We start from the raw sequence: 14,387 nt of genomic DNA, 5'->3' as shown, positions 1-14,387 counted from the left end.
CACATCTCCCCTCTCCATTTGGATTTGCGAATCCACTCGCAAGCGTCAACTGATTTTGCAGTGACCGCTATTTCCCCCCACCCCGCCTCCCCCAGAAAAGATTTCACTTTTCATATGTCACAAAGGTCCCTCTTTTAATTCCCTCCTTATTCTCTCTATTCCATTACCTTCCCTTATTAATTCTTGTCTATACTATCTATATTTTCCTCTAAGTACAGATACATTCACGTATGCACATTGTCTCTATTCACTCTTATACCTCTTTACCTGCATACATATCAATCGTGATCATTTTAACTCTCATTACCCGTCTTCCTCCCTCAGTCTATTTTTGTAATTGTTCTGCAAATTTTCGTGCTTCTTCTGGATCCGAGAATAGTCTGTTTTGTTGTCCTGGAATAAATATTTTCAATACCGCTGAATGCTTTAGTATAAATTTATACCCTTTCTTCCATAAAATCGCCTTTGCTGTATTGAACTCTTTTCTCTTCTTTAGGAGTTCAAAACTTATATCTGGATAAATGAAGATTTTTTGCCCTTTATACTCCAGTGGTTTGTTGCCCTCTCTTACTTTTTCCATTGTCTTCTCCAGTACCTTTTCTCTTGTAGTATATCTTAGGAATTTTACTACAATAGATCTTGGTTTTTGTTGTGGTTGTGGTTTAGAGGCCAATACTCTATGTGCCCTTTCTATTTCCATTTCTTGCTGTAGTTCTGGACATCCTAGGGTCTTAGGGATCCACTCTTTTATAAACTCCCTCATATTCTTGCCTTCTTCATCTTCCTTAAGGCCCACTATCTTTATGTTATTTCTTCTGTTATGGTTTTCCATTGTATCTATTTTTTGAGCTAGTAGTTCTTGTGTCTCTTTAGTTTTTTTATTAGATTTCTCCAATTTCTTTTTTAAGTCTTCTACCTCCATTTCTGCTGCTACTGCCCGCTCTTCCATCTTGTCCATTTTCTTTCCCATTTCTGTTAAGGTCATCTCCATTTTATTTATTTTCTCTTCTGTGTTGTTTATTCTTTTTCTTAAATCCTTAAATTCCTGTGTTTGCCATTCTTTAAATGACTCCATGTATCCTTTAATAAGAGCAAGTATATCCTTTACCTTGCCTTTCTTTTCTTCTTCTATTTCCCTGAACTCTTCCTCTTCCTCTTCTTCTTCCTCTGGGTTGGCCATCTGTTGTTTCTTTGTTGCCCTTTCCTCCTCTTCTTTCTTGTTTCCATTGTCTTCTGTGGTCTCTTCTTGCTGCAGGTGTTCTGCAGCTGTCGTTGCCGGCTGTGGAGATCGACTCCCCAGCTGGTCCCCCCTCCCGTCGGTGTGTTTTTTTTCATGCGCAGTTGCGCACTTTTGCTCGGCTCTGCGAGCCATTTTTGTAGTCCATTATTTACCGACCTGAGGGAGCGGGTTTCTCTCTCCGCAGCGGGCCTCTTCGGACAGGTAAGGCCTTCACCTTTTTCCTCCTTTGTCTTCTCTTCCTCTCTTCTTACCGTTGCTTTCGACTTTTCTTTTTTTGTCGCCATCTTCTTTCCACCTTTATACTCACTTTTCTGTAACTTTTATTTCTGTGCCTTTGTGTTTTCTCTTGTTTTTCCCGACTTTTCTGGAGAGGGCTGGAGTTCACCGTCCGGCCACTACTCCATCACGTGACTCCTCCCGCTCCCACCCCCCTCTGAGGGAAGAAAATCCCCCTTCAATCTCAATCCATGTCCTCCTCTTTGAATCTCTCCCACTCTCCTTGGAAACAGCCTGTCCCCATGGACACGATCCGTCCCCCCTCACAATTTTCAAATCTTCCTCAATCTTCTACGCTCCAGGGAATAAAGTCCCAGCCTGTCCAACCTTCCCCTGGAACTCAAACCCCGAAAGCCAGACCACTTTCTTGTCCCTCTCCTCGACGCGCTGTCTCATTCCTATCCTTCCTCTCCTCCGGCCACCCAAACGGCACACAATGTTTCCAAGTTGGTCTCACCCAGGCCTCGTCCAACTTCCTCGTGGCCTCCCACCTCCTGCACTCAATCCTCTCATTTCTGAAGGCCAAAATACCAGAAGCTTTCTTCACTCCCCCCCACCCCCCCATCTCTACAAGGGACTCCACTTTCGGGCAGTTCTGTACCACAGTTCCTCAATCCCTTTGTTTGACAACACTCCTCAATGGTCTGCCATTTAACATTCAAACTCTTACGTTTTAAGAATCAATTGCAGAGATCCATGGATGTGAGAAGTCAGGAGGGTTAGGGACTGGGTGCAGGTCGATGAGACTGGCAGAATGATATTTCACCATGGACGAGAAGGGCCGAAGGGTCTCTTTTCTTTGCTGTGGTGTTTCTAGGGTAGAGTTCACACCATTCTCAGGAAGGAGGATGAGCAGACAGATGTCATGGTCCACGGGTAGGAAAGGTGATGAGATCCTACCAGGAGAGATGAGGGAGTTAAGTGCGAAGGTGAAGGGCACAACCAAGGGGTCTCTGTCTGTCTGTGTGCGTGTGTCACTACGTCTGTGTGTTTCTCTCTATGTCTGTGTGTGTCTCTCTGTGTCTGTGTGTGATTCTCTGTGTCTGTGTGTGATTCTCTGTGTCTGTGTGTGATTCTCTGTGTGTGAGTCTCTCTCTCTCTGTCTGTGTGTCTCTCTGTCTGTCTATCGGTCTGTGTGTGTATCTGTGACTGTGTGATTCTCTGTGTTTGTGTGTCTCTCTGTGTCTGTGTGTGTCTCTCTGTGTCTGTGTGTGTCTCTCTGTGTCTGTGTGTCTGTGTGTCTGTGTGTCTCTCTGTCTGTATGTCTCTCTGTGTCTGTGTCTCTCTCTGCGTCTCTCTCTGTGTGTATCTCCCTCTGTGTATGTGTCTCTGTGTATGTTTGTCTGTCTCTGTCTGTGTCTCTATGTGTGTCACTGTCTGTGTGTGTCTCTCTCTCCCTGTGTCACAATGTGTGTCTCTCTGTGTCTGTATGTGTGTGTCTCTCTCTCTCTCTGTCTGTGTCTCTATCTGTGTCTCTGTATCTGTGTTTGTCTGTGTGTGTGTCTCTCTGTCTGTGTCTCTCTGTCTGTGTCTCTCTGTCTGTGTCTCTCTGTCTGTGTCTCTCTGTCTGTGTCTCTCTGTCTGTGTCTCTCTGTCTGTCTGTGTGTGTGTCTCTCTCTCTTTGTCTGTTTGTGTGTGTCTCTCTCTCTCTGTGTTGCTGTCTGTGTGTCTCTCTATCTGTGTCTCTGTGTATGTCTCTATATCTGTGTGTCTCTGTGTGTCTATGTCTCTGTGTGTGTCTCTCTCTATCTTTGTCTGTGTGTATGTATCTGTGAGTGTGTGTCTGTCTCTCTGTGTCGTGTGTTTGTCTCTGTCTCTGGCTGTGTGTGTGTGTCTGTCTCTTTGTGTCGTGTGTGTGTCTCTCTCTGTCTCTATGTGTGTCTCTCTGTCTCTTTCTGTGTGCGTGTCTCTCTGTCTGTGTGTGTGTCTATCTGTCTGTCTGTCTCTGTCTGTGTGTGTCTCTGTGTGTGTCTGTGTGTGTGTATCTGTCTCTCTGTGTCTGTGTGTGTCGCTCTCTCTCGGTGTCTCTAATATATGCTTATTCATTACCCACCATTATCCATCCCGACTGGTGGTGCGGGCTTTGTTCCCCAAGGCGTCCGTATTGGCTGCCCATAGACCATTTCTGCCCCAACGCGTTCCTCGGTGTCACCTGCATTAAAATCAAGATGGCATCAGCACCTTTTTGGACACTTTTAGCTGTGTTTCCTCCGTTCTTCTGGCCAGTTTTGTGTTTCGTTCACACATTACTGCTTCCTGGGGTTCACGGCACTCGTGGAAGATCGCCAGTTCCTGAAACAATTCTTCATTTATCTTATTTGTAACATTTTTACATTTAATTTAACGTATGCATTAAAAAACTTAAATTTCTTATTTGAAAATAAGATAAAATTAATGCATAGTGATTTAAAAAGTAACCCCTCCCACAGCTGCCCAATAGAAAACAATAAAGAGAGAAAACATCTAGATAGTATTGATAAAAATTGACCAAAACTCTCAAATAAAATCTTGGTTTTCTTGGTTTTAGGAGTCAGAAAGTTCGTGTTGGGTGGTTAAAACTTAATTCCGACAATTGGTAAATACACATCCCAAATCTTCAAAAGAGAAATTCAAATTTGTTCCGTGAATTCGATGTAATTATTTCAAGTGGGAAGCAACGGCCTATTTCAGTGTGGCCATCGACCCATTCCCAAATACGCATCGGACTTCCAAGTTACTGCCACACATTTTAACCCTATAACAATTACAGCACAGAAATAGGTCACTTGGCCCTTCTTGTCTGCACTGAACTAAATACTCTCCTCTCGTACCACCTCTCTGCATTCCCCTCCCCTCCAATTTTCCCTGAAATGACAAAATGGACCCTGCCGCCACTATTTCTCCCGGAAGCTCACTCCACTTAGCCACCACTCTGAGTAAAGAAGTTCCCCCTCATGTTACTTCCAAACTTTTACCTCCTGTTTCAATCTCTGCTCCCGCAATGAAAAAAGTCTATCCACATCAACTCGTTCTATCCTCCTAGTAATTTTAAAGACCTCGATCAAATCCCCTCTCAACCATCTACAATCCAAAGAATAAAGACTTCATTTGCTCAATCTTTCTTTGTAATCTAGTTGCTGATATCCAGGTAACATTGACGTAAATCTCTGCACCCTCTCTACTTTGTTGACAGCTTTCCTCTCATTTGGGGACCAGAACTGCACACAGTACTCTCAACAGGGCCTCACCAATACCTTGTCTAGTCTCAACCTCACTGCCCGACTCCTGTATTCTATGCGATGGTTGATCAAGGCCAGCTATTCGAACAGATTCTTTTCGAGGTACTCTCTGATTACCCTCCAATAATTTACCTATTTTGTCAGGCTCACCTGGTTGGCTTTTGAAGCCGTTTTTAAACAAGGGAACATTAGATTACATCCATTTCTCTGGCACCTCACCCGTGGATAAACAGGTTTTAAATATTTCTGTCAGAGCCCTTGCAATTTCTACTCTTCTTTCCCTCAAGGCCAAGGGAATATCATGTCAGACCTCCATCCACCAACAGACAAAAATCAGCCATCACAAGGTGAAGGCAGGACAGTAGTCCCACGTCTCCAGCACGAGTCACCCCAGGATCAAGTCAGCACTGACTGCAAGAAGTTTCTACATCCTCTTGGTGTCTGTGTGGATTTCCTCCCACACTCCACAGCTCAAGGGGGCCGTAAGTTCATTGGCGATTTGGGAAGCTCAAGACCATGGGGTGGAAGTGCACATTCTGGACCTGGGGGCATCAATTCAATTCAACAGCACAGATGAACCTTTGGGCACGACCTGATCTTTTTCTGGTTTCAAACTCATTATTTTTGAAAATTGTATGTGCACCTCTAATGCAACACAACTGCTGCAAAACAGGCTTCTTGATGCATATCCATGACAAGAACTCAGGAGAATCTGATTTGGTGACTAGACTTTTGAACAGAACAGTGTCTGGACATTTTATCCCTAAACTGAAACTTTATAGACAAACAGAACAAAAAGAGGGCAAAACAAGCTTGTGTCTCACCAATACCACAATTCACGGACACTTTTTTGTTCTCAAGGGTGCCAGAAAACACAAAGAACAGACAAACTCCTTCCACACTGTCACTTTGAGAGCTTTGGACTCACCATGCTGTAAATATTGCCAAGCCATCACTCTCTCTCCAAATCAATGACCCAAAGTCCTGGCTGAGCGATAGATTTGAGACATTTTACCCGCTATGTAGCAATCAGGCACAAGGAAAAGTGCTGCTTCCATTGTAAAATATTTAGGAATCTCAGACAACAGACAACCTTCACCCCAAAAAACAAGCAATTCTCCACAATAAAACTAGGTTTCCTTCCTGTCTGCAAGCATCTGCTCTCTTGAGTCTGAATGGCACAACTGGGGAAACCGTTTCAAACCCATGACATGAAACAGCATATTCTCTTCCCCTAATTGGAGCTGTCTTGAATTGGCCACCACTGCCCGAGCAAGAATGAACTGGGAGATCTCACACTTGCTCCTTCACAGGTGAGACCTCCCTGTTCATTGGAGCTCCATATTATCCATCTTGCTCAATTTTGTTAACCTTAATCAAGTCTCCTCTCATTCTCCAACACTCCCATGAAAAATAAAAATCATGTATCCTGTAGTTCGCGAGTCCAGACACCAGGTGGTGGTATTATACCTAGATCTCTCTCACTCTCCCTCGCTTCATGCATGCAGTACTCGGTGTGAACAGGCGGTGGCAGCACTTTACAACCCTTGCAATCTGCAGCTTGGACAGGAGATGGTTGGTTTGTACCTCGTGGGCTCTTGCACCAAGATTGAAGATTTGGAAATTTCCCATTGATTGGCAGAGAACATACACGACATCACATCCAACCCTGAGATTCCCTTTTTCCTGTGGACACGGCCGAATTCCCACGAATGGATTGGGAAATCAACGTTCCCGGGTACACGTCCTATAGAAAAGACAGAATGTTAGGAAGAGGGGGTGGGATAGCTCAGTTGGTAAGAAATGAAATTCAGGCGTTTGAAAGGAAAGACATTGAAACAGGTGGGTAGAGTCTGTTTGGATAGAATTAAGAAATTGTAAAGGCATGAGACCATAATGGGGGTCATTTACAGGCCTCCGAAAAGTAGCTCAGATATCGGTGGCAGTATAAATCAGGAATTAAGAGTGGCATGTCAAAGTGGTAGCAATACGGTAGTTATGGGGGACTTCAACATGAAGGTAGATTGGGATAATCAGACGGCGGCAGGAACACAAGAGAGTGAGTTTATTGAATGTCTACGAGATACTTTCTTGGAGGAGCTAGTGGAGGAAGCTACCAGGGGGAAGTCGATTCTGGACTTGGTGCTGTGCAGCGACGCAGAGTTAATAAGTGACCTTGATGTAGGGGAGCCATTAGGGAATAGTGACCATGGTATGGTTACTTTTGAGCTGCAATTAGAAAGGGAAAAGGAAAGGAAGTCGGAAGCATCTGTACTGCAGTTAAATAAAGGGGATTATGCAGCTATGAGGGAGGAGCTAGCCAAAATAAAATGGACAGATACACTAGCTGGGAGGACAACTGGGGAAAATGGCAGGTATTTTTGGATATTTTTTACAGGATTCAAGACAAATTTATTCGAAAGTGGAGGAAAGGCTCTAGGAGATGCAAATGAGAGCCGTGGCTAACTAATGAAATCAAGTGCACTATCAAATCCAAAGGGAATAAGTATAAGATAGCGAAGCGGAGTGGGAAGTTAGAGGATTGGGAAACCTTCAAAGAGCACAGAGGGTAACTAAGAAAGTCATAAGAGAGGGGAAAATGAAGTACGAGAGGAAATTAGCAAATAATATAATGGAGGATAGCAAAAGCTTTTTTAAATATGTGAAGAGGAAGAAATTGGTTCTGTCTACAATTGGTCCATTAAGAATGGAAAAGGGTGGAATTATTACCGGAAACAAGGAGTTGGCTGAGGAATTTAACAAATACTTTGCATCTGTCTTCACCAAGGAGGATATAAGTCAAGAGACTTGGTGAACTTTCCTGGGGAAGTAGGGGATCTAATGGATATCCGGATCTAGAAGGAGGAGGTTGTGAGTAAATTGTTGGGACTGAGGGCTGATAAATCCCCAGGGCCTGATGGGCTGCATCCCAGAAGTTGCTATGGAAATTGTGGAGGCACTGGTCGACATTTTCCAAAGTTCCATAGATTCGGGGGAGGTCCCTGAGGATTGGAGAGTGGCTGATGTGGTGCCGATTTTTAAGAAGGGAGGGAGGGAGAAAACGGGAAATTATAGACCAGTCAGCCTGACGTCAGTGGTGGGGAAGATATTGGAATCTATCATAAAAGGAGTCATAGCAGAACACTTAGGCAGAAATAATAGTATAAGGGCTAGTCAGCATGGATTCCTTAAGGGTAAGTCATGCTTGACTAACCTTCTGGAATTTTTCGAGGATGTGACAAAGAGGGTGGACTTGGGAGAGCCAGTGGATGTGGTGTATTTGGACCTCCAGAAGGCCTTTGATAAGGTACCGCACGGGAGACTAGTGGGCAAGATCAGGGAGCATGTATTGGAGGTAAGGTGCTGACATGGATAGGAAATTGGTTAAGAAATAGGAAACAAAGGGTTGGAGTAAGCGGGTCTTTTTCAGGATGGCAGCAGGTGACGAGTGGAGTGCCGCAGGGATCGGTATTGGGTCCTCAGTTGTTTGTAATTTATGTAAATGATTTGGATGAGGGGATTATTAATAACATGAGCAAATTTGCAGATGACACTAAACTGGGTGGCGGTGTGGGGTGTGAGGAGGATGTCAAAAAAATGCAGAGGGACTTGGACAGGTTGGGGGTGTGGGCTGCTGAATGGAAGATGACGTTCAATGTGAGCAAATGTGAGGTTATCCATTTTGGGGGCAATAATAGGAAAGCTGAGTATTATTTAAATGGAGACAAGCTAGGGAGTGGGAAGGAGCAAATGGATCTGGGTGTACTTGTTCACCGGTCACTGAAGGCTAACATGCAGGTTCAGAAAGCTGTGAAGAAGGCAAATGGCATGTTGGCTTTCATAAAGAGGGGATTGGAGTATAGGAACAGAGACGCCCTTCTGCAGTTGTGCAGGGCCCTGGTGAGACCCCACCTGGAGTATTGCGTCCAGTTCTGGTCTCCAATTTTGAGGAAGGACATACTAGCTATAGAGGATGTGCAGCGCAGATTTACAAGGTTAGTTCCAGGGATGGCGGGGTTGACATATGCTGAAAGGGGCTAGAAAAACTGGACTTGTATCCGATGGAGTTTAGAAGGATGAGGGGGGACATGATTGAGGTATACAAAATTATTAGGGGGATGGACAGAGTGAAGTCGGATTACTTGTTCCCAGTGATGGAGGAGACGAGGACTAGAGGGCATAGTTTAAGAATACAGGGTAGGCCCTTTAGGACGGAGATGAGAAAACATTTTTTTACCCAGAGAAGTGTGAATCTGTGGAATGCTCTGCCTCAGAGGGTGGTAGAGGCAGATTCGCTGATTATGTTCAAAAGAGAGTTAGATAAGACTCTAGTGGGCAAAGGAGTTAAGGGTTATGGGGATAAGGCTGGAAAGGGGTACTGATAGTAGTGATCAGCCATGATCTGTAAAATGGCGGTGCTGGCTCGACAGGCCGAAGGGCCTACTCCAGCTCTTATTGTCTATTGTCTATTGAAGCATTCCTCCAAGATCCCTCTGTTCCTCAATGCCCTCCCCTTCACTGCATACGTCTTGGTTATTCTTCCCAACATAAAGCACCTCACACTTACCTACATTAAACTCCATCTGCCATCTTTCCAAACAGTCCAAATCCTTTTGTAGTCCATGAAAACCCTCCTCACTCTCCACAACTTGAAAATAAGCAAAATGTATTACGTGGTGTTAAGCTTCCCTTTGAAAATTTTAATAAAATTTAATAGAATATTTCAGGTCAATGGGACGCCAGGCATCATTAATCTTTCCATGTACGGCGTGGTCGTGCGTGAAAGTGTGGCCATTTTGGCCAAAAAAGCGCAGTAAAACGAACCGCGATCACAGGAGTGGCCTCCACAGTCGACCCGCAGCAATATCTTTGAGGTAATTTCATGGAAACAAACGACAACTTAAGCAAATATCAAATCTCATTTATAAAAATGGCACTGGCCTTGTCCTTTGACTGTTGGTTCCGTGATTAGACAGGGATGACTTAAAAGTGTGGTGGGGAAAGAAAGTGTTTGAAAACAATGAAATAACAAATGAAGGGCAGGGGAGTGGATGTGGGGTGTGTGGATTTTAGTGATGCCTTTGACAGGGTTGCCCAGGGTAGATTCATTTTGATAGTCATGAGCCAAAGGATCTGTGGAACCTTGGTTGTGTGGATTCAGAATTAGTTTGCCTGCAGAAAGAGGTTCTCAACCTTCATCTTCTCACTCACCTACCACCTTAAGTAATCTCTGAACATTAAGGGATTGCTTCATGTGGTAGGTGAGTGGGAAGGGAAGGTTGAGAATGACGATTCTAGATTGTTCATATGATTATTTTAAAATAGGGTTTGAACTTTCTTTCCACCCACTTACCACTAAAAGTGGTATGTGAGTGCAAGGAAAAAGGTTGAGAACCATTGGTTTAGTACGTTATATTTAAGGAGTGAATATATGGGCTAGAACAACATCAAGGCCTGAAGGGCCTGTACTGTGCTGTGTTCTCTGGATCTGCTGATCAATGGCCAGGGTTACCCATCCAGTATGGACACTGCAACTGAGTAAGGCAAGAGGAAACTTCTTCAGTATTTCCAGCCCATCTGTAACCATGACCTAAACGTCAATATTGGTCTCAGCTCAGAAAAGAACGGGGAGGCCACAACTACAATTCAGAGGTTCAGAGATTGTGGTGGATTGAGAGACAAGATCGCCCTCACTGGACGGTAAGGCACCTGAATGATGATATTTGGCGTCCAAAATAGGAACTTTTCTTATTTTTGATCATTGAGGCCATGGTAAAACCTTCTTTTCACTTCAAGTAACTCTTTCCAAGAATGTGTCGACAACATTGAGGACCAGCTGTAGGCCCTGGTGGGTTCACGTTCAAGTCCCAGCAACATCCTAACCAATCTCTGCACTCCTTCAATCACATGGATTCTGCAATTTGGTGACTTGGTCCTCCAAATATGAAACAGCTAAAGCAACCTGAAAAAATCCCGTTTAATCCAAATATTTTTAGTCTCTTCCAGGAAAAATATTCTAGGATCCATTGGGAGTGTTCAAAATTTTAATTTTGGACCAAAATGTATATATTTTGGACAAACCCAAGTAGAATATATAAACATAGAAAAATAGGTGCAGGATTCGGCCATTTGGCCCTTCAAACCTACCCTGCCATTCAATACGATCATGGCTGATCAGTACCCAGTTCCTGCCTTCTCTCCATACCTCCTGATCCCCTTAGCCACAAGGGCCAATTCTAACCTACTCTTGAACATTGACAAGGAACCAGCCTCAACTACTTTCTGTAGCAAAAAATTCCATAGATCCATCATCCTCCAGGAGAAGAAATCTTTCCTCATCTCGGTCCTGAAAACCTTCCCCCAATGCCTGAAGAGGGCGCATAAAATCAGTGCACTGGTGCGGACTCGAAAGGCCAACGTGGCCTGTATCCGCTCCGTAAATGGTTATTGAAACAAGACCTCTTGTTTCAATCTCTCCCACTTGCAATGGAATTGTCTATCCACATCAACTCTATCCATCCTTCTTGTAATTTTAAATACTCTACCAAATCCCCTCTCGGCTTTCGAGTTGACAGGAATGCACTCATGGATGGTTGGATGAATTCTCTTGGGGAAGAGTTCATAGTGGCTCAAAAGTGCTTGATTAGATGCAAGGAGAGCTGCCACTGAATGTTGCATGTATTTGGTTCTGGGTTTCGAAGGTACCTCAGCTCTCTCTCTTTTGTACTCGGTCCAAAAGACATTGCTGATCTTATTTGGAATTAGACCAGTTTCAATGAAGCAATGCTGAAGATTTTTGCTGGGGGGGGGGGGGGAATAAGCATTGCATTAAATTAAGCTGCGGCTGGTCATCCTTAAGTGTTGATCTGCAGTCCAAGTCTGGTGAGCTTTCTGGGATGGGCTAACGTTCCAGGCAACTCCTTCTTCACACAACAGGATTCAACATTTAATAGGACGGGGGGCGGGGGAATAATCTTGGGTTAAGTTCCATTTGTGTTTTAGTTCATAAAGCCCATTGGATTTTGACTTCTGTCGGGAGCACAGTGGGCTATGAACAATATTTCTTGTTGTTTTCAGAGTATATCTTTCCCCTGGTTTATAATTCTTTGCGTAAATCATTTTTTTACTCCTGTCCAAGTTAGTAACAGGAAACACTGTGAGGGTGGGACACTGTTTCATCGCTGGTAAAGTCCAACAACTGGTGAAACATTCACATGATTGAAGCTCTCTTGAAGGCAGGTTTCCAATTACTGCAGGTAACTTTCAGTTCAAGGTCTTTCACCCCATCTTCCTCACTCGTGCACAGTGTCACGGCCGTCAATGACGGAGGGAGGAAAGTTGGTTTGAAAATGAGCAAATTGTTTACGTCAGAGTTAAGTCTGAAATCACCTTTTATGGAACCAAGCGAGATGCAGGACTGGTTACGGTTGCTGCTGGGGAGCACGTGCAGATAGTCTTGCCCACAAGGAATCTTTTGAGTCCTCATTCTCAACATAGGGTGGCAGTGTCCTAGGGTCTCCATGTTTCGCCTTGACCTCCTTAATCATCTGGAGCCTGATTTCTTTCCCCTCTCATTCAGCCTGCATTATTTTTTGCATCCTCTCCCTGTTACTCCCTTGCTTTCTATTCCCTTCATTTTCTCCCTCATCATTAATTTTAGCCAAGATGACTGGCTTGGTTTAGTCTGTAACATGTTTGAGTTTCAAGTGGAACATTTAACGTGGGCTCAGTGCTGTTTTGAAATATTAGCAGAACAGAGGATGACACCAGTCACTAATGGATAGAAGAGAAAAAGATCCCCCTCTCTCTGGTAAGGTCGTGGGCAAGAGACCTAAGAGAGGAACAAGTCTGAATAAACATCTTTCCTGATTAACTGTGTCCGGTGCATTGATTGAGTGGTGCTGTTGCAGCAGACCCCACTCTTATCCATAATTGATTGGAAACTAATCTATGGTCACTGGACCCAAAATGTTCACATACACGTTTTACCTCTCTAACCATTACAGCATCGAAATAGGCCAACTTGGCCCTTCGAGTCCACGCCGAACACTTTGTCCTACTTAATCCCATTGACCTACACTCGCCCCTTGACCCTCCATTCCTTTTCTGTCCAAATACATATCCCACTTCTCCTTAAGAGCTAATATTGAGCCTGCCTCCTCCACTTCATCTGCAAGTCCATTCCACACACCCACCACTCTGAGTGAAAGTCCCCCCTCACATTTCCTCAAAACTTTTGCCCCTTTCTCTCAACCCACGTCAAATCTATACCCCAATAATTTTAAATACCTCAACCCAATCCAACCTCAACCTTTTATGCTCCGCAGAATAAAAATCTTGCTTAACCTTTCCCGATAACTTAGACCTGTGGTTTTCAAAATGCTCTCAAACTCAAATTCCACTTGAAGCAATCCCTACACCTGAAATGCTCTGTGATTAGTCAGGGATTGATTCAGGTGCTATGAAAGGAACCATCTACATCCTACAGGATGGAGCGCCAGAATAGCGTACATAGTTGAAGAAATTAAATTCCAAGACTTTGCTCTGCAAAGTGTTTCAACTTCAAAAGTACAGCCCCTCATGGCCAATCCCGGGAATTTCCTGGGACAGGGTCCAGTTGAAAAGGGACACTATCCAAATGCCAGTGTCAAATGATGTCATTTCACGCCACCTCCACCCCTACTCATATCCTCGGCGTTTGCCGACGTCGGCCTGATAGTAAAACCAGTGGAACAGAGACAGCAGAGAATCACCTGTTTCCAGTCGAAGGCAGAACACTCCGCTCCCCGGGGATGAGTTGTGTTCAGTGGAAAAGCAATCGTGTGTCCCAGTGGAAATGGCACCAAGGGCTTCCTAACCTGAGACACTGCATGGCCAATGAACTGGGATTCCCGTGGAAAAAGGGTTTCAGACTGCTTTGTAAAATCTGCATGCAGTGCTTCAACCGAAATGAAGGCCAATGGGATGATGAGCTTCATTAAACTTTTCTACGTGGTCGTGCGTGTAAGTGAGGCCATTTTGGCAAGAAAGCGCAGAAAAATTAACCACGATCACAGGAGTTGCCTCCGCATGAGACCTGGAGCAATATCTTCATGGAAACAAGCGACAACTTAACCAAATATCTAATCTCATTTATAAAAATAGCACTGGCCTTCGCGAAAAGATGTATCACGATCAACTGGATGTCCGACAGCAGGCTGGGCTGTGGAAATGAACTGCTGTTACCTACGGAAAAAAAAATCACATAAACGTGACCCTTTGGTAAAGGTCTGTCAGCTGTACCTGGACCACATAGGGGCCCAGACACTAATATAAATGAACAATAAAAGGGGATAAATGTAACCATTATATAGACCAAAACCAAGTTTCCCCAACTGGACTCATCAACTTGTAATCTCTGAAAATGTGGAAATGAAAACAAACTGCAATAGAGAGAGAAAAAATTCAAAGTGCAAAAGGAAGAATCTTTAAATGAGTCCCTGAATGTGTGTTGAGTCTTGTGGTGAAGGGGTTGCAGCTGTTCCTGAACCTGGCTATACCTCTTCCCTGATGGGAGCAGTGAGAACAGAGCGGGTGATGTGGATCCTTGATTGCTGCTGCTCTCTGACAGCAGCGTTCTCTGCAAATGTTCTCAATGGTGGAGGGTTTTTACA

The 14,387-nt window shown here is 44.2% G+C and overlaps 1 long non-coding RNA gene across 1 annotated transcript in view; it reads right to left on the bottom strand.

Annotated features, from left to right (window-relative positions):
- LOC138746455 (uncharacterized) overlaps positions 1–14,387 on the bottom strand; it is a 35,074-nt gene that overhangs the window by 15,487 nt on the left and 5,200 nt on the right. The window contains exon 2 of the long non-coding RNA XR_011346965.1: positions 9,302–9,382. This is a non-coding gene — a long non-coding RNA (uncharacterized lncRNA). The remainder of the gene's footprint in view (positions 1–9,301; positions 9,383–14,387) is intronic.

Source organism: Narcine bancroftii, chromosome 12 (genome assembly GCF_036971445.1).
Source record: "Narcine bancroftii isolate sNarBan1 chromosome 12, sNarBan1.hap1, whole genome shotgun sequence".
NCBI classification, from domain to species: domain Eukaryota; kingdom Metazoa; phylum Chordata; class Chondrichthyes; order Torpediniformes; family Narcinidae; genus Narcine; species Narcine bancroftii.
This window is presented reverse-complemented; position numbering and strand designations above follow the sequence as displayed.